At 46.0% G+C, this 19405-nt stretch overlaps 8 non-coding genes across 8 annotated transcripts; all 8 read right to left on the bottom strand.

Annotated features, from left to right (window-relative positions):
• Positions 1-1215: 1215 nt before the first annotated feature.
• Positions 1216-1406, bottom strand: LOC130322430 (U2 spliceosomal RNA). The gene has a single exon (XR_008867943.1). It is a non-coding gene; the product is annotated as a U2 spliceosomal RNA (small nuclear RNA).
• Positions 1407-3505: 2099 nt separating this feature from the next.
• On the bottom strand, positions 3506-3696 carry LOC130322429 (U2 spliceosomal RNA). Its single transcript, XR_008867942.1, has one exon. It is a non-coding gene; the product is annotated as a U2 spliceosomal RNA (small nuclear RNA).
• A 2089-nt stretch (positions 3697-5785) lies between these two features.
• LOC130322443 (U2 spliceosomal RNA) lies at positions 5786-5976 on the bottom strand. The gene has a single exon (XR_008867954.1). It is a non-coding gene; the product is annotated as a U2 spliceosomal RNA (small nuclear RNA).
• A 2097-nt stretch (positions 5977-8073) lies between these two features.
• On the bottom strand, positions 8074-8264 carry LOC130322448 (U2 spliceosomal RNA). Its single transcript, XR_008867958.1, has one exon. It is a non-coding gene; the product is annotated as a U2 spliceosomal RNA (small nuclear RNA).
• Positions 8265-10352: 2088 nt separating this feature from the next.
• Positions 10353-10543, bottom strand: LOC130322447 (U2 spliceosomal RNA). Its single transcript, XR_008867957.1, has one exon. It is a non-coding gene; the product is annotated as a U2 spliceosomal RNA (small nuclear RNA).
• Positions 10544-12633: 2090 nt separating this feature from the next.
• LOC130322446 (U2 spliceosomal RNA) lies at positions 12634-12824 on the bottom strand. Its single transcript, XR_008867956.1, has one exon. It is a non-coding gene; the product is annotated as a U2 spliceosomal RNA (small nuclear RNA).
• Positions 12825-14920: 2096 nt separating this feature from the next.
• On the bottom strand, positions 14921-15111 carry LOC130322440 (U2 spliceosomal RNA). The gene has a single exon (XR_008867952.1). It is a non-coding gene; the product is annotated as a U2 spliceosomal RNA (small nuclear RNA).
• A 2091-nt stretch (positions 15112-17202) lies between these two features.
• LOC130322428 (U2 spliceosomal RNA) lies at positions 17203-17393 on the bottom strand. The gene has a single exon (XR_008867941.1). It is a non-coding gene; the product is annotated as a U2 spliceosomal RNA (small nuclear RNA).
• Between the last annotated feature and the right edge of the window lie 2012 nt (positions 17394-19405).

Genomic DNA, 19405 nt, shown 5'->3' with positions numbered 1-19405 from the left:
CGCATATATATATATATATATATATATATATATATATATATATATATTTCTCCGCCGAAATCACTTTTAAACCCATTTCCACCTTTTTTTCCCTTCTCTTCCTCTTACTTTTTTTTCACGTTTTTTTACGTTTTTCTCCTTTTCGCCTCTTTTCTGGGCGTATTATTCTTCTTTTTCTTCTTTTTTTTCGTCTAATGCATACCCCATCAGTGCAGCAATGCTTATTCAATACCGCCAGCAGATGGAGACACTGGGGGATAATTTTCTAAGGATTTATACTGATTTTTCCTGTCTGAATTTGTCGCACAGAAAGTTGCAGGCCAAATATGTGTGACATTTCTGCGACTTTAGCTTCTAGAGCATTTTTACAACATTATACATAGGTGCTGAATACATAAAAAGCGACTGTTCAGCGACAGACAAGTCGCATCGGCTGAAAGTAGGCCAGAATGTCAGTCCATGTTGGAGCAGGTTTAGATACAGTCTAAAGCATAGATCTCAAAGTCTGTGCACAGAATTTAGCAAGGGCCTCGCACCTTCTGATGCATCAGGTAGGTGCACAATAGCATAGCCTAACCCTCTGTACTTTGGTCTATATTGATGCGGGACATAGACAGCCAGCTGATGACCAATCCATTAGTGCAATGGATGGCTGGAAGCATTTGTCTTTGCCTTTGCAATACCACAGAAGCAATGCATGGTCAATGTACAGCAATGACACACCTGTGTGAACAGCCAGGAGACCCCCCCCCATGTTATGTTACATAGTTACATAGTTAGTACGGTCGAAAAAAGACATATGTCCATCACGTTCAACCAGGGAATTAAGGGGTAGGGGTGTGGCGCGATATTGGGGAAGGGATGAGATTTTATATTTCTTCATAAGCATTAATCTTATTTTGTCAATTAGGAACATTCAGCACCCACCCGCTATCAAGGCAGCTGCCTATCATGTCATGCCCTACCTGCACAGGTGTGCTGGCTACTCAAATGATCCAATTAAGGAGGCCATTTAGTCAGCAGCAGCAGAAGTCCTGTGCCTGGACGCTCCAACAGGGGCCAGACACAAGCAGAAGCAGAAGCAGCAGAAGCAGCAGCAGCACCACCTTTTGTTTTTTGGCTGCAGCAGCAGCAAGGCCCACAGGGCTGGCTAGCTGGCTAGCCAGCAAGCAGGTAGCAATGAAAGTAGGAATCTTTCTTTTTAACCCTGTAAGGGGGTGGTGCACTGTACCCGAAGATACTGCCATATCGGGTCAATGCATAGGGCGACGGAAGCAAGCTTCGAAATCGGCCCCCGTTCTCAAAAATCCATTTAATATATGGTCCCCAGATAGGGGACGTATCAGATATTAAACTGATAAGAACAGATACTACACTTGATCTTAGCCAAAAGGCCGAGAAGCGATAACCGTGAAAGGGGCGGGCCCAACAAGGTCCCCTTCATGGGCACTATCACTGCTTGCTGTCAGGGAGGCTGCCAGACAATTTTCCATGCACACTCTGGGCTGGGGAGCAGTCAACCACCAGTACACACAGCAGAACCTAAACCCATACCATTATTGCTAAGCAGCAAGACAGGGGCCCATTGCACTCCCACGGGGCCTTTTTAAATGCAATCCATAACCCGGATTTGCCAGGAACCCTTCTTACTCCTCCTACTTGCATGTGACACTGGGCTTAGGATCTGCATAGGAAACACACACACAAGCACACACCTACCTTTGTTGCCTGCAGATGCCTCCTTGGCTGTCCCCAAACGGTATCAAACCAACACCCACGGGAAGCTGTAAGCATAGAGGACATGCCTGCACCCCATTGGACTTACCTGTGTGGGTTAAATCCGGGTTATTTGACAACCTATGGCGGTGATGGTTCTGCTCAGGCAGAGCAGTGCTGATGCTCCTCATAAAGCTGTCGCTGCTGTGAAGGTTCTAGGTGACATCACAAATCCCTATGGTTACATACACAACAAAGCTGGGTTGTTGTTGTTTACACTCTGCAAGGCCTGTGGAAGTGAGTGACATCATAGCACTGTAGTTCTGAGGGTTCAAGATGGATGCAACAATCTCCTGTTGCTTCTATGAAGGCCGTAATAGACGACATCACCAAACAGCTCCATAGTCACATACACAGCAAAGGAGAGATGTTGTTTACACCTAGTGATGTCAGTGGTATTGAGTGACATCACAGCACAGTGCTAAGGCTCCTGGGCCTGGACACAGCAGCGGCTGCAATATCTCAACGGAGAATGCGTTTATATCTATGTGTGTGTGTGCGCATATATATATATATATATATATATATATATATATATATATATATATATATTTCTCCGCCGAAATCACTTTTAAACCCATTTCCACCTTTTTTTCCCTTCTCTTCCTCTTACTTTTTTTTCACGTTTTTTTACGTTTTTCTCCTTTTCGCCTCTTTTCTGGGCGTATTATTCTTCTTTTTCTTCTTTTTTTTCGTCTAATGCATACCCCATCAGTGCAGCAATGCTTATTCAATACCGCCAGCAGATGGAGACACTGGGGGATAATTTTCTAAGGATTTATACTGATTTTTCCTGTCTGAATTTGTCGCACAGAAAGTTGCAGGCCAAATATGTGTGACATTTCTGCGACTTTAGCTTCTAGAGCATTTTTACAACATTATACATAGGTGCTGAATACATAAAAAGCGACTGTTCAGCGACAGACAAGTCGCATCGGCTGAAAGTAGGCCAGAATGTCAGTCCATGTTGGAGCAGGTTTAGATACAGTCTAAAGCATAGATCTCAAAGTCTGTGCACAGAATTTAGCAAGGGCCTCGCACCTTCTGATGCATCAGGTAGGTGCACAATAGCATAGCCTAACCCTCTGTACTTTGGTCTATATTGATGCGGGACATAGACAGCCAGCTGATGACCAATCCATTAGTGCAATGGATGGCTGGAAGCATTTGTCTTTGCCTTTGCAATACCACAGAAGCAATGCATGGTCAATGTACAGCAATGACACACCTGTGTGAACAGCCAGGAGACCCCCCCCCCCCCCCCCCATGTTATGTTACATAGTTACATAGTTAGTACGGTCGAAAAAAGACATATGTCCATCACGTTCAACCAGGGAATTAAGGGGTAGGGGTGTGGCGCGATATTGGGGAAGGGATGAGATTTTATATTTCTTCATAAGCATTAATCTTATTTTGTCAATTAGGAACATTCAGCACCCACCCGCTATCAAGGCAGCTGCCTATCATGTCATGCCCTACCTGCACAGGTGTGCTGGCTACTCAAATGATCCAATTAAGGAGGCCATTTAGTCAGCAGCAGCAGAAGTCCTGTGCCTGGACGCTCCAACAGGGGCCAGACACAAGCAGAAGCAGAAGCAGCAGAAGCAGCAGCAGCACCACCTTTTGTTTTTTGGCTGCAGCAGCAGCAAGGCCCACAGGGCTGGCTAGCTGGCTAGCCAGCAAGCAGGTAGCAATGAAAGTAGGAATCTTTCTTTTTAACCCTGTAAGGGGGTGGTGCACTGTACCCGAAGATACTGCCATATCGGGTCAATGCATAGGGCGACGGAAGCAAGCTTCGAAATCGGCCCCCGTTCTCAAAAATCCATTTAATATATGGTCCCCAGATAGGGGACGTATCAGATATTAAACTGATAAGAACAGATACTACACTTGATCTTAGCCAAAAGGCCGAGAAGCGATAACCGTGAAAGGGGCGGGCCCAACAAGGTCCCCTTCATGGGCACTATCACTGCTTGCTGTCAGGGAGGCTGCCAGACAATTTTCCATGCACACTCTGGGCTGGGGGGCAGTCAACCACCAGTACACACAGCAGAACCTAAACCCATACCATTATTGCTAAGCAGCAAGACAGGGGCCCATTGCACTCCCACGGGGCCTTTTTAAATGCAATCCATAACCCGGATTTGCCAGGAACCCTTCTTACTCCTCCTACTTGCATGTGACACTGGGCTTAGGATCTGCATAGGAAACACACACACAAGCACACACCTACCTTTGTTGCCTGCAGATGCCTCCTTGGCTGTCCCCAAACGGTATCAAACCAACACCCACGGGAAGCTGTAAGCATAGAGGACATGCCTGCACCCCATTGGACTTACCTGTGTGGGTTAAATCCGGGTTATTTGACAACCTATGGCGGTGATGGTTCTGCTCAGGCAGAGCAGTGCTGATGCTCCTCATAAAGCTGTCGCTGCTGTGAAGGTTCTAGGTGACATCACAAATCCCTTTGGTTACATACACAACAAAGCTGGGTTGTTGTTGTTTACACTCTGCAAGGCCTGTGGAAGTGAGTGACATCATAGCACTGTAGTTCTGAGGGTTCAAGATGGATGCAACAATCTCCTGTTGCTTCTATGAAGGCCGTAATAGACGACATCACCAAACAGCTCCATAGTCACATACACAGCAAAGGAGAGATGTTGTTTACACCTAGTGATGTCAGTGGTATTGAGTGACATCACAGCACAGTGCTAAGGCTCCTGGGCCTGGACACAGCAGCGGCTGCAATATCTCAACGGAGAATACGTTTATATCTATGTGTGTGTGTGCGCATATATATATATATATATATATATATATATATATATATATATTTCTCCGCCGAAATCACTTTTAAACCCATTTCCACCTTTTTTTCCCTTCTCTTCCTCTTACTTTTTTTTCACGTTTTTTTACGTTTTTCTCCTTTTCGCCTCTTTTCTGGGCGTATTATTCTTCTTTTTCTTCTTTTTTTTCGTCTAATGCATACCCCATCAGTGCAGCAATGCTTATTCAATACCGCCAGCAGATGGAGACACTGGGGGATAATTTTCTAAGGATTTATACTGATTTTTCCTGTCTGAATTTGTCGCACAGAAAGTTGCAGGCCAAATATGTGTGACATTTCTGCGACTTTAGCTTCTAGAGCATTTTTACAACATTATACATAGGTGCTGAATACATAAAAAGCGACTGTTCAGCGACAGACAAGTCGCATCGGCTGAAAGTAGGCCAGAATGTCAGTCCATGTTGGAGCAGGTTTAGATACAGTCTAAAGCATAGATCTAAAAGTCTGTGCACAGAATTTAGCAAGGGCCTCGCACCTTCTGATGCATCAGGTAGGTGCACAATAGCATAGCCTAACCCTCTGTACTTTGGTCTATATTGATGCGGGACATAGACAGCCAGCTGATGACCAATCCATTAGTGCAATGGATGGCTGGAAGCATTTGTCTTTGCCTTTGCAATACCACAGAAGCAATGCATGGTCAATGTACAGCAATGACACACCTGTGTGAACAGCCAGGAGACCCCCCCCCCCCCCCCATGTTATGTTACATAGTTACATAGTTAGTACGGTCGAAAAAAGACATATGTCCATCACGTTCAACCAGGGAATTAAGGGGTAGGGGTGTGGCGCGATATTGGGGAAGGGATGAGATTTTATATTTCTTCATAAGCATTAATCTTATTTTGTCAATTAGGAACATTCAGCACCCACCCGCTATCAAGGCAGCTGCCTATCATGTCATGCCCTACCTGCACAGGTGTGCTGGCTACTCAAATGATCCAATTAAGGAGGCCATTTAGTCAGCAGCAGCAGAAGTCCTGTGCCTGGACGCTCCAACAGGGGCCAGACACAAGCAGAAGCAGAAGCAGCAGAAGCAGCAGCAGCACCACCTTTTGTTTTTTGGCTGCAGCAGCAGCAAGGCCCACAGGGCTGGCTAGCTGGCTAGCCAGCAAGCAGGTAGCAATGAAAGTAGGAATCTTTCTTTTTAACCCTGTAAGGGGGTGGTGCACTGTACCCGAAGATACTGCCATATCGGGTCAATGCATAGGGCGACGGAAGCAAGCTTCGAAATCGGCCCCCGTTCTCAAAAATCCATTTAATATATGGTCCACAGATAGGGGACGTATCAGATATTAAACTGATAAGAACAGATACTACACTTGATCTTAGCCAAAAGGCCGAGAAGCGATAACCGTGAAAGGGGCGGGCCCAACAAGGTCCCCTTCATGGGCACTATCACTGCTTGCTGTCAGGGAGGCTGCCAGACAATTTTCCATGCACACTCTGGGCTGGGGGGCAGTCAACCACCAGTACACACAGCAGAACCTAAACCCATACCATTATTGCTAAGCAGCAAGACAGGGGCCCATTGCACTCCCACGGGGCCTTTTTAAATGCAATCCATAACCCGGATTTGCCAGGAACCCTTCTTACTCCTCCTACTTGCATGTGACACTGGGCTTAGGATCTGCATAGGAAACACACACACAAGCACACACCTACCTTTGTTGCCTGCAGATGCCTCCTTGGCTGTCCCCAAACGGTATCAAACCAACACCCACGGGAAGCTGTAAGCATAGAGGACATGCCTGCACCCCATTGGACTTACCTGTGTGGGTTAAATCCGGGTTATTTGACAACCTATGGCGGTGATGGTTCTGCTCAGGCAGAGCAGTGCTGATGCTCCTCATAAAGCTGTCGCTGCTGTGAAGGTTCTAGGTGACATCACAAATCCCTTTGGTTACATACACAACAAAGCTGGGTTGTTGTTGTTTACACTCTGCAAGGCCTGTGGAAGTGAGTGACATCATAGCACTGTAGTTCTGAGGGTTCAAGATGGATGCAACAATCTCCTGTTGCTTCTATGAAGGCCGTAATAGACGACATCACCAAACAGCTCCATAGTCACATACACAGCAAAGGAGAGATGTTGTTTACACCTAGTGATGTCAGTGGTATTGAGTGACATCACAGCACAGTGCTAAGGCTCCTGGGCCTGGACACAGCAGCGGCTGCAATATCTCAACGGAGAATACGTTTATATCTATGTGTGTGTGTGCGCATATATATATATATATATATATATATATATATATATATATATATATATTTCTCCGCCGAAATCACTTTTAAACCCATTTCCACCTTTTTTTCCCTTCTCTTCCTCTTACTTTTTTTTCACGTTTTTTTACGTTTTTCTCCTTTTCGCCTCTTTTCTGGGCGTATTATTCTTCTTTTTCTTCTTTTTTTTCGTCTAATGCATACCCCATCAGTGCAGCAATGCTTATTCAATACCGCCAGCAGATGGAGACACTGGGGGATAATTTTCTAAGGATTTATACTGATTTTTCCTGTCTGAATTTGTCGCACAGAAAGTTGCAGGCCAAATATGTGTGACATTTCTGCGACTTTAGCTTCTAGAGCATTTTTACAACATTATACATAGGTGCTGAATACATAAAAAGCGACTGTTCAGCGACAGACAAGTCGCATCGGCTGAAAGTAGGCCAGAATGTCAGTCCATGTTGGAGCAGGTTTAGATACAGTCTAAAGCATAGATCTCAAAGTCTGAGCACAGAATTTAGCAAGGGCCTCGCACCTTCTGATGCATCAGGTAGGTGCACAATAGCATAGCCTAACCCTCTGTACTTTGGTCTATATTGATGCGGGACATAGACAGCCAGCTGATGACCAATCCATTAGTGCAATGGATGGCTGGAAGCATTTGTCTTTGCCTTTGCAATACCACAGAAGCAATGCATGGTCAATGTACAGCAATGACACACCTGTGTGAACAGCCAGGAGACCCCCCCCCCCCCCCCCCATGTTATGTTACATAGTTACATAGTTAGTACGGTTGAAAAAAGACATATGTCCATCACGTTCAACCAGGGAATTAAGGGGTAGGGGTGTGGCGCGATATTGGGGAAGGGATGAGATTTTATATTTCTTCATAAGCATTAATCTTATTTTGTCAATTAGGAACATTCAGCACCCACCCGCTATCAAGGCAGCTGCCTATCATGTCATGCCCTACCTGCACAGGTGTGCTGGCTACTCAAATGATCCAATTAAGGAGGCCATTTAGTCAGCAGCAGCAGAAGTCCTGTGCCTGGACGCTCCAACAGGGGCCAGACACAAGCAGAAGCAGAAGCAGCAGAAGCAGCAGCAGCACCACCTTTTGTTTTTTGGCTGCAGCAGCAGCAAGGCCCACAGGGCTGGCTAGCTGGCTAGCCAGCAAGCAGGTAGCAATGAAAGTAGGAATCTTTCTTTTTAACCCTGTAAGGGGGTGGTGCACTGTACCCGAAGATACTGCCATATCGGGTCAATGCATAGGGCGACGGAAGCAAGCTTCGAAATCGGCCCCCGTTCTCAAAAATCCATTTAATATATGGTCCCCAGATAGGGGACGTATCAGATATTAAACTGATAAGAACAGATACTACACTTGATCTTAGCCAAAAGGCCGAGAAGCGATAACCGTGAAAGGGGCGGGCCCAACAAGGTCCCCTTCATGGGCACTATCACTGCTTGCTGTCAGGGAGGCTGCCAGACAATTTTCCATGCACACTCTGGGCTGGGGGGCAGTCAACCACCAGTACACACAGCAGAACCTAAACCCATACCATTATTGCTAAGCAGCAAGACAGGGGCCCATTGCACTCCCACGGGGCCTTTTTAAATGCAATCCATAACCCGGATTTGCCAGGAACCCTTCTTACTCCTCCTACTTGCATGTGACACTGGGCTTAGGATCTGCATAGGAAACACACACACAAGCACACACCTACCTTTGTTGCCTGCAGATGCCTCCTTGGCTGTCCCCAAACGGTATCAAACCAACACCCACGGGAAGCTGTAAGCATAGAGGACATGCCTGCACCCCATTGGACTTACCTGTGTGGGTTAAATCCGGGTTATTTGACAACCTATGGCGGTGATGGTTCTGCTCAGGCAGAGCAGTGCTGATGCTCCTCATAAAGCTGTCGCTGCTGTGAAGGTTCTAGGTGACATCACAAATCCCTTTGGTTACATACACAACAAAGCTGGGTTGTTGTTGTTTACACTCTGCAAGGCCTGTGGAAGTGAGTGACATCATAGCACTGTAGTTCTGAGGGTTCAAGATGGATGCAACAATCTCCTGTTGCTTCTATGAAGGCCGTAATAGACAACATCACCAAACAGCTCCATAGTCACATACACAGCAAAGGAGAGATGTTGTTTACACCTAGTGATGTCAGTGGTATTGAGTGACATCACAGCACAGTGCTAAGGCTCCTGGGCCTGGACACAGCAGCGGCTGCAATATCTCAACGGAGAATACGTTTATATCTATGTGTGTGTGTGCGCATATATATATATATATATATATATATATATATATATATATTTCTCCGCCGAAATCACTTTTAAACCCATTTCCACCTTTTTTTCCCTTCTCTTCCTCTTACTTTTTTTTCACGTTTTTTTACGTTTTTCTCCTTTTCGCCTCTTTTCTGGGCGTATTATTCTTCTTTTTCTTCTTTTTTTTCGTCTAATGCATACCCCATCAGTGCAGCAATGCTTATTCAATACCGCCAGCAGATGGAGACACTGGGGGATAATTTTCTAAGGATTTATACTGATTTTTCCTGTCTGAATTTGTCGCACAGAAAGTTGCAGGCCAAATATGTGTGACATTTCTGCGACTTTAGCTTCTAGAGCATTTTTACAACATTATACATAGGTGCTGAATACATAAAAAGCGACTGTTCAGCGACAGACAAGTCGCATCGGCTGAAAGTAGGCCAGAATGTCAGTCCATGTTGGAGCAGGTTTAGATACAGTCTAAAGCATAGATCTCAAAGTCTGTGCACAGAATTTAGCAAGGGCCTCGCACCTTCTGATGCATCAGGTAGGTGCACAATAGCATAGCCTAACCCTCTGTACTTTGGTCTATATTGATGCGGGACATAGACAGCCAGCTGATGACCAATCCATTAGTGCAATGGATGGCTGGAAGCATTTGTCTTTGCCTTTGCAATACCACAGAAGCAATGCATGGTCAATGTACAGCAATGACACACCTGTGTGAACAGCCAGGAGACCCCCCCCCCCCCCCCCATGTTATGTTACATAGTTACATAGTTAGTACGGTCGAAAAAAGACATATGTCCATCACGTTCAACCAGGGAATTAAGGGGTAGGGGTGTGGCGCGATATTGGGGAAGGGATGAGATTTTATATTTCTTCATAAGCATTAATCTTATTTTGTCAATTAGGAACATTCAGCACCCACCCGCTATCAAGGCAGCTGCCTATCATGTCATGCCCTACCTGCACAGGTGTGCTGGCTACTCAAATGATCCAATTAAGGAGGCCATTTAGTCAGCAGCAGCAGAAGTCCTGTGCCTGGACGCTCCAACAGGGGCCAGACACAAGCAGAAGCAGAAGCAGCAGAAGCAGCAGCAGCACCACCTTTTGTTTTTTGGCTGCAGCAGCAGCAAGGCCCACAGGGCTGGCTAGCTGGCTAGCCAGCAAGCAGGTAGCAATGAAAGTAGGAATCTTTCTTTTTAACCCTGTAAGGGGGTGGTGCACTGTACCCGAAGATACTGCCATATCGGGTCAATGCATAGGGCGACGGAAGCAAGCTTCGAAATCGGCCCCCGTTCTCAAAAATCCATTTAATATATGGTCCCCAGATAGGGGACGTATCAGATATTAAACTGATAAGAACAGATACTACACTTGATCTTAGCCAAAAGGCCGAGAAGCGATAACCGTGAAAGGGGCGGGCCCAACAAGGTCCCCTTCATGGGCACTATCACTGCTTGCTGTCAGGGAGGCTGCCAGACAATTTTCCATGCACACTCTGGGCTGGGGGGCAGTCAACCACCAGTACACACAGCAGAACCTAAACCCATACCATTATTGCTAAGCAGCAAGACAGGGGCCCATTGCACTCCCACGGGGCCTTTTTAAATGCAATCCATAACCCGGATTTGCCAGGAACCCTTCTTACTCCTCCTACTTGCATGTGACACTGGGCTTAGGATCTGCATAGGAAACACACACACAAGCACACACCTACCTTTGTTGCCTGCAGATGCCTCCTTGGCTGTCCCCAAACGGTATCAAACCAACACCCACGGGAAGCTGTAAGCATAGAGGACATGCCTGCACCCCATTGGACTTACCTGTGTGGGTTAAATCCGGGTTATTTGACAACCTATGGCGGTGATGGTTCTGCTCAGGCAGAGCAGTGCTGATGCTCCTCATAAAGCTGTCGCTGCTGTGAAGGTTCTAGGTGACATCACAAATCCCTTTGGTTACATACACAACAAAGCTGGGTTGTTGTTGTTTACACTCTGCAAGGCCTGTGGAAGTGAGTGACATCATAGCACTGTAGTTCTGAGGGTTCAAGATGGATGCAACAATCTCCTGTTGCTTCTATGAAGGCCGTAATAGACGACATCACCAAACAGCTCCATAGTCACATACACAGCAAAGGAGAGATGTTGTTTACACCTAGTGATGTCAGTGGTATTGAGTGACATCACAGCACAGTGCTAAGGCTCCTGGGCCTGGACACAGCAGCGGCTGCAATATCTCAACGGAGAATACGTTTATATCTATGTGTGTGTGTGCGCATATATATATATATATATATATATATATATATATATATATATTTCTCCGCCGAAATCACTTTTAAACCCATTTCCACCTTTTTTTCCCTTCTCTTCCTCTTACTTTTTTTTCACGTTTTTTTACGTTTTTCTCCTTTTCGCCTCTTTTCTGGGCGTATTATTCTTCTTTTTCTTCTTTTTTTTCGTCTAATGCATACCCCATCAGTGCAGCAATGCTTATTCAATACCGCCAGCAGATGGAGACACTGGGGGATAATTTTCTAAGGATTTATACTGATTTTTCCTGTCTGAATTTGTCGCACAGAAAGTTGCAGGCCAAATATGTGTGACATTTCTGCGACTTTAGCTTCTAGAGCATTTTTACAACATTATACATAGGTGCTGAATACATAAAAAGCGACTGTTCAGCGACAGACAAGTCGCATCGGCTGAAAGTAGGCCAGAATGTCAGTCCATGTTGGAGCAGGTTTAGATACAGTCTAAAGCATAGATCTCAAAGTCTGTGCACAGAATTTAGCAAGGGCCTCGCACCTTCTGATGCATCAGGTAGGTGCACAATAGCATAGCCTAACCCTCTGTACTTTGGTCTATATTGATGCGGGACATAGACAGCCAGCTGATGACCAATCCATTAGTGCAATGGATGGCTGGAAGCATTTGTCTTTGCCTTTGCAATACCACAGAAGCAATGCATGGTCAATGTACAGCAATGACACACCTGTGTGAACAGCCAGGAGACCCCCCCCCCCCCCCCCATGTTATGTTACATAGTTACATAGTTAGTACGGTCGAAAAAAGACATATGTCCATCACGTTCAACCAGGGAATTAAGGGGTAGGGGTGTGGCGCGATATTGGGGAAGGGATGAGATTTTATATTTCTTCATAAGCATTAATCTTATTTTGTCAATTAGGAACATTCAGCACCCACCCGCTATCAAGGCAGCTGCCTATCATGTCATGCCCTACCTGCACAGGTGTGCTGGCTACTCAAATGATCCAATTAAGGAGGCCATTTAGTCAGCAGCAGCAGAAGTCCTGTGCCTGGACGCTCCAACAGGGGCCAGACACAAGCAGAAGCAGAAGCAGCAGAAGCAGCAGCAGCACCACCTTTTGTTTTTTGGCTGCAGCAGCAGCAAGGCCCACAGGGCTGGCTAGCTGGCTAGCCAGCAAGCAGGTAGCAATGAAAGTAGGAATCTTTCTTTTTAACCCTGTAAGGGGGTGGTGCACTGTACCCGAAGATACTGCCATATCGGGTCAATGCATAGGGCGACGGAAGCAAGCTTCGAAATCGGCCCCCGTTCTCAAAAATCCATTTAATATATGGTCCCCAGATAGGGGACGTATCAGATATTAAACTGATAAGAACAGATACTACACTTGATCTTAGCCAAAAGGCCGAGAAGCGATAACCGTGAAAGGGGCGGGCCCAACAAGGTCCCCTTCATGGGCACTATCACTGCTTGCTGTCAGGGAGGCTGCCAGACAATTTTCCATGCACACTCTGGGCTGGGGGGCAGTCAACCACCAGTACACACAGCAGAACCTAAACCCATACCATTATTGCTAAGCAGCAAGACAGGGGCCCATTGCACTCCCACGGGGCCTTTTTAAATGCAATCCATAACCCGGATTTGCCAGGAACCCTTCTTACTCCTCCTACTTGCATGTGACACTGGGCTTAGGATCTGCATAGGAAACACACACACAAGCACACACCTACCTTTGTTGCCTGCAGATGCCTCCTTGGCTGTCCCCAAACGGTATCAAACCAACACCCACGGGAAGCTGTAAGCATAGAGGACATGCCTGCACCCCATTGGACTTACCTGTGTGGGTTAAATCCGGGTTATTTGACAACCTATGGCGGTGATGGTTCTGCTCAGGCAGAGCAGTGCTGATGCTCCTCATAAAGCTGTCGCTGCTGTGAAGGTTCTAGGTGACATCACAAATCCCTTTGGTTACATACACAACAAAGCTGGGTTGTTGTTGTTTACACTCTGCAAGGCCTGTGGAAGTGAGTGACATCATAGCACTGTAGTTCTGAGGGTTCAAGATGGATGCAACAATCTCCTGTTGCTTCTATGAAGGCCGTAATAGACGACATCACCAAACAGCTCCATAGTCACATACACAGCAAAGGAGAGATGTTGTTTACACCTAGTGATGTCAGTGGTATTGAGTGACATCACAGCACAGTGCTAAGGCTCCTGGGCCTGGACACAGCAGCGGCTGCAATATCTCAACGGAGAATACGTTTATATCTATGTGTGTGTGTGCGCATATATATATATATATATATATATATATATATATATATATATATATATTTCTCCGCCGAAATCACTTTTAAACCCATTTCCACCTTTTTTTCCCTTCTCTTCCTCTTACTTTTTTTTCACGTTTTTTTACGTTTTTCTCCTTTTCGCCTCTTTTCTGGGCGTATTATTCTTCTTTTTCTTCTTTTTTTTCGTCTAATGCATACCCCATCAGTGCAGCAATGCTTATTCAATACCGCCAGCAGATGGAGACACTGGGGGATAATTTTCTAAGGATTTATACTGATTTTTCCTGTCTGAATTTGTCGCACAGAAAGTTGCAGGCCAAATATGTGTGACATTTCTGCGACTTTAGCTTCTAGAGCATTTTTACAACATTATACATAGGTGCTGAATACATAAAAAGCGACTGTTCAGCGACAGACAAGTCGCATCGGCTGAAAGTAGGCCAGAATGTCAGTCCATGTTGGAGCAGGTTTAGATACAGTCTAAAGCATAGATCTCAAAGTCTGTGCACAGAATTTAGCAAGGGCCTCGCACCTTCTGATGCATCAGGTAGGTGCACAATAGCATAGCCTAACCCTCTGTACTTTGGTCTATATTGATGCGGGACATAGACAGCCAGCTGATGACCAATCCATTAGTGCAATGGATGGCTGGAAGCATTTGTCTTTGCCTTTGCAATACCACAGAAGCAATGCATGGTCAATGTACAGCAATGACACACCTGTGTGAACAGCCAGGAGACCCCCCCCCCCCCCCCCATGTTATGTTACATAGTTACATAGTTAGTACGGTCGAAAAAAGACATATGTCCATCACGTTCAACCAGGGAATTAAGGGGTAGGGGTGTGGCGCGATATTGGGGAAGGGATGAGATTTTATATTTCTTCATAAGCATTAATCTTATTTTGTCAATTAGGAACATTCAGCACCCACCCGCTATCAAGGCAGCTGCCTATCATGTCATGCCCTACCTGCACAGGTGTGCTGGCTACTCAAATGATCCAATTAAGGAGGCCATTTAGTCAGCAGCAGCAGAAGTCCTGTGCCTGGACGCTCCAACAGGGGCCAGACACAAGCAGAAGCAGAAGCAGCAGAAGCAGCAGCAGCACCACCTTTTGTTTTTTGGCTGCAGCAGCAGCAAGGCCCACAGGGCTGGCTAGCTGGCTAGCCAGCAAGCAGGTAGCAATGAAAGTAGGAATCTTTCTTTTTAACCCTGTAAGGGGGTGGTGCACTGTACCCGAAGATACTGCCATATCGGGTCAATGCATAGGGCGACGGAAGCAAGCTTCGAAATCGGCCCCCGTTCTCAAAAATCCATTTAATATATGGTCCCCAGATAGGGGACGTATCAGATATTAAACTGATAAGAACAGATACTACACTTGATCTTAGCCAAAAGGCCGAGAAGCGATAACCGTGAAAGGGGCGGGCCCAACAAGGTCCCCTTCATGGGCACTATCACTGCTTGCTGTCAGGGAGGCTGCCAGACAATTTTCCATGCACACTCTGGGCTGGGGGGCAGTCAACCACCAGTACACACAGCAGAACCTAAACCCATACCATTATTGCTAAGCAGCAAGACAGGGGCCCATTGCACTCCCACGGGGCCTTTTTAAATGCAATCCATAACCCGGATTTGCCAGGAACCCTTCTTACTCCTCCTACTTGCATGTGACACTGGGCTTAGGATCTGCATAGGAAACACACACACAAGCACACACCTACCTTTGTTGCCTGCAGATGCCTCCTTGGCTGTCCCCAAACGGTATCAAACCAACACCCACGGGAAGCTGTAAGCATAGAGGACATGCCTGCACCCCATTGGACTTACCTGTGTGGGTTAAATCCGGGTTATTTGACAACCTATGGCGGTGATGGTTCTGCTCAGGCAGAGCAGTGCTGATGCTCCTCATAAAGCTGTCGCTGCTGTGAAGGTTCTAGGTGACATCACAAATCCCTTTGGTTACATACACAACAAAGCTGGGTTGTTGTTGTTTACACTCTGCAAGGCCTGTGGAAGTGAGTGACATCATAGCACTGTAGTTCTGAGGGTTCAAGATGGATGCAACAATCTCCTGTTGCTTCTATGAAGGCCGTAATAGACGACATCACCAAACAGCTCCATAGTCACATACACAGCAAAGGAGAGATGTTGTTTACACCTAGTGATGTCAGTGGTATTGAGTGACATCACAGCACAGTGCTAAGGCTCCTGGGCCTGGACACAGCAGCGGCTGCAATATCTCAACGGAGAATACGTTTATATCTATGTGTGTGTGTGCGCATATATATATATATATATATATATATATATATATATATATATATATTCTCCGCCGAAATCACTTTTAAACCCATTTCCACCTTTTTTTCCCTTCTCTTCCTCTTACTTTTTTTTCACGTTTTTTTACGTTTTTCTCCTTTTCGCCTCTTTTCTGGGCGTATTATTCTTCTTTTTCTTCTTTTTTTTCGTCTAATGCATACCCCATCAGTGCAGCAATGCTTATTCAATACCGCCAGCAGATGGAGACACTGGGGGATAATTTTCTAAGGATTTATACTGATTTTTCCTGTCTGAATTTGTCGCACAGAAAGTTGCAGGCCAAATATGTGTGACATTTCTGCGACTTTAGCTTCTAGAGCATTTTTACAACATTATACATAGGTGCTGAATACATAAAAAGCGACTGTTCAGCGACAGACAAGTCGCATCGGCTGAAAGTAGGCCAGAATGTCAGTCCATGTTGGAGCAGGTTTAGATACAGTCTAAAGCATAGATCTCAAAGTCTGTGCACAGAATTTAGCAAGGGCCTCGCACCTTCTGATGCATCAGGTAGGTGCACAATAGCATAGCCTAACCCTCTGTACTTTGGTCTATATTGATGCGGGACATAGACAGCCAGCTGATGACCAATCCATTAGTGCAATGGATGGCTGGAAGCATTTGTCTTTGCCTTTGCAATACCACAGAAGCAATGCATGGTCAATGTACAGCAATGACACACCTGTGTGAACAGCCAGGAGACCCCCCCCCCCCCCCCTGTTATGTTACATAGTTACATAGTTAGTACGGTCGAAAAAAGACATATGTCCATCACGTTCAACCAGGGAATTAAGGGGTAGGGGTGTGGCGCGATATTGGGGAAGGGATGAGATTTTATATTTCTTCATAAGCATTAATCTTATTTTGTCAATTAGGAACATTCAGCACCCACCCGCTATCAAGGCAGCTGCCTATCATGTCATGCCCTACCTGCACAGGTGTGCTGGCTACTCAAATGATCCAATTAAGGAGGCCATTTAGTCAGCAGCAGCAGAAGTCCTGTGCCTGGACGCTCCAACAGGGGCCAGACACAAGCAGAAGCAGAAGCAGCAGAAGCAGCAGCAGCACCACCTTTTGTTTTTTGGCTGCAGCAGCAGCAAGGCCCACAGGGCTGGCTAGCTGGCTAGCCAGCAAGCAGGTAGCAATGAAAGTAGGAATCTTTCTTTTTAACCCTGTAAGGGGGTGGTGCACTGTACCCGAAGATACTGCCATATCGGGTCAATGCATAGGGCGACGGAAGCAAGCTTCGAAATCGGCCCCCGTTCTCAAAAATCCATTTAATATATGGTCCCCAGATAGGGGACGTATCAGATATTAAACTGATAAGAACAGATACTACACTTGATCTTAGCCAAAAGGCCGAGAAGCGATAACCGTGAAAGGGGCGGGCCCAACAAGGTCCCCTTCATGGGCACTATCACTGCTTGCTGTCAGGGAGGCTGCCAGACAATTTTCCATGCACACTCTGGGCTGGGGGGCAGTCAACCACCAGTACACACAGCAGAACCTAAACCCATACCATTATTGCTAAGCAGCAAGACAGGGGCCCATTGCACTCCCACGGGGCCTTTTTAAATGCAATCCATAACCCGGATTTGCCAGGAACCCTTCTTACTCCTCCTACTTGCATGTGACACTGGGCTTAGGATCTGCATAGGAAACACACACACAAGCACACACCTACCTTTGTTGCCTGCAGATGCCTCCTTGGCTGTCCCCAAACGGTATCAAACCAACACCCACGGGAAGCTGTAAGCATAGAGGACATGCCTGCACCCCATTGGACTTACCTGTGTGGGTTAAATCCGGGTTATTTGACAACCTATGGCGGTGATGGTTCTGCTCAGGCAGAGCAGTGCTGATGCTCCTCATAAAGCTGTCGCTGCTGTGAAGGTTCTAGGTGACATCACAAATCCCTTTGGTTACATACACAACAAAGCTGGGTTGTTGTTGTTTACACTCTGCAAGGCCTGTGGAAGTGAGTGACATCATAGCACTGTAGTTCTGAGGGTTCAAGATGGATGCAACAATCTCCTGTTGCTTCTATGAAGGCCGTAATAGACGACATCACCAAACAGCTCCATAGTCACATACACAGCAAAGGAGAGATGTTGTTTACACCTAGTGATGTCAGTGGTATTGAGTGACATCACAGCACAGTGCTAAGGCTCCTGGGCCTGGACACAGCAGCGGCTGCAATATCTCAACGGAGAATACGTTTATATCTATGTGTGTGTGTGCGCATATATATATATATATATATATATATATATATATATATATATATATATTCTCCGCCGAAATCACTTTTAAACCCATTTCCACCTTTTTTTCCCTTCTCTTCCTCTTACTTTTTTTTCACGTTTTTTTACGTTTTTCTCCTTTTCGCCTCTTTTCTGGGCGTATTATTCTTCTTTTTCTTCTTTTTTTTCGTCTAATGCATACCCCATCAGTGCAGCAATGCTTATTCAATACCGCCAGCAGATGGAGACACTGGGGGATAATTTTCTAAGGATTTATACTGATTTTTCCTGTCTGAATTTGTCGCACAGAAAGTTGCAGGCCAAATATGTGTGACATTTCTGCGACTTTAGCTTCTAGAGCATTTTTACAACATTATACATAGGTGCTGAATACATAAAAAGCGACTGTTCAGCGACAGACAAGTCGCATCGGCTGAAAGTAGGCCAGAATGTCAGTCCATGTTGGAGCAGGTTTAGATACAGTCTAAAGCATAGATCTCAAAGTCTGTGCACAGAATTTAGCAAGGGCCTCGCACCTTCTGATGCATCAGGTAGGTGCACAATAGCATAGCCTAACCCTCTGTACTTTGGTCTATATTGATGCGGGACATAGACAGCCAGCTGATGACCAATCCATTAGTGCAATGGATGGCTGGAAGCATTTGTCTTTGCCTTTGCAATACCACAGAAGCAATGCATGGTCAATGTACAGCAATGACACACCTGTGTGAACAGCCAGGAGACCCCCCCCCCCCCCCCCATGTTATGTTACATAGTTACATAGTTAGTACGGTCGAAAAAAGACATATGTCCATCACGTTCAACCAGGGAATTAAGGGGTAGGGGTGTGGCGCGATATTGGGGAAGGGATGAGATTTTATATTTCTTCATAAGCATTAATCTTATTTTGTCAATTAGGAACATTCAGCACCCACCCGCTATCAAGGCAGCTGCCTATCATGTCATGCCCTACCTGCACAGGTGTGCTGGCTACTCAAATGATCCAATTAAGGAGGCCATTTAGTCAGCAGCAGCAGAAGTCCTGTGCCTGGACGCTCCAACAGGGGCCAGACACAAGCAGAAGCAGAAGCAGCAGAAGCAGCAGCAGCACCACCTTTTGTTTTTTGGCTGCAGCAGCAG

This window comes from Hyla sarda, unplaced genomic scaffold (genome assembly GCF_029499605.1).
Source record: "Hyla sarda isolate aHylSar1 unplaced genomic scaffold, aHylSar1.hap1 scaffold_2335, whole genome shotgun sequence".
In the NCBI taxonomy this organism is placed as follows: domain Eukaryota; kingdom Metazoa; phylum Chordata; class Amphibia; order Anura; family Hylidae; genus Hyla; species Hyla sarda.
Note: the sequence above shows the minus strand (reverse complement) of the source record. Positions and strands in the feature narration are given on the sequence as shown.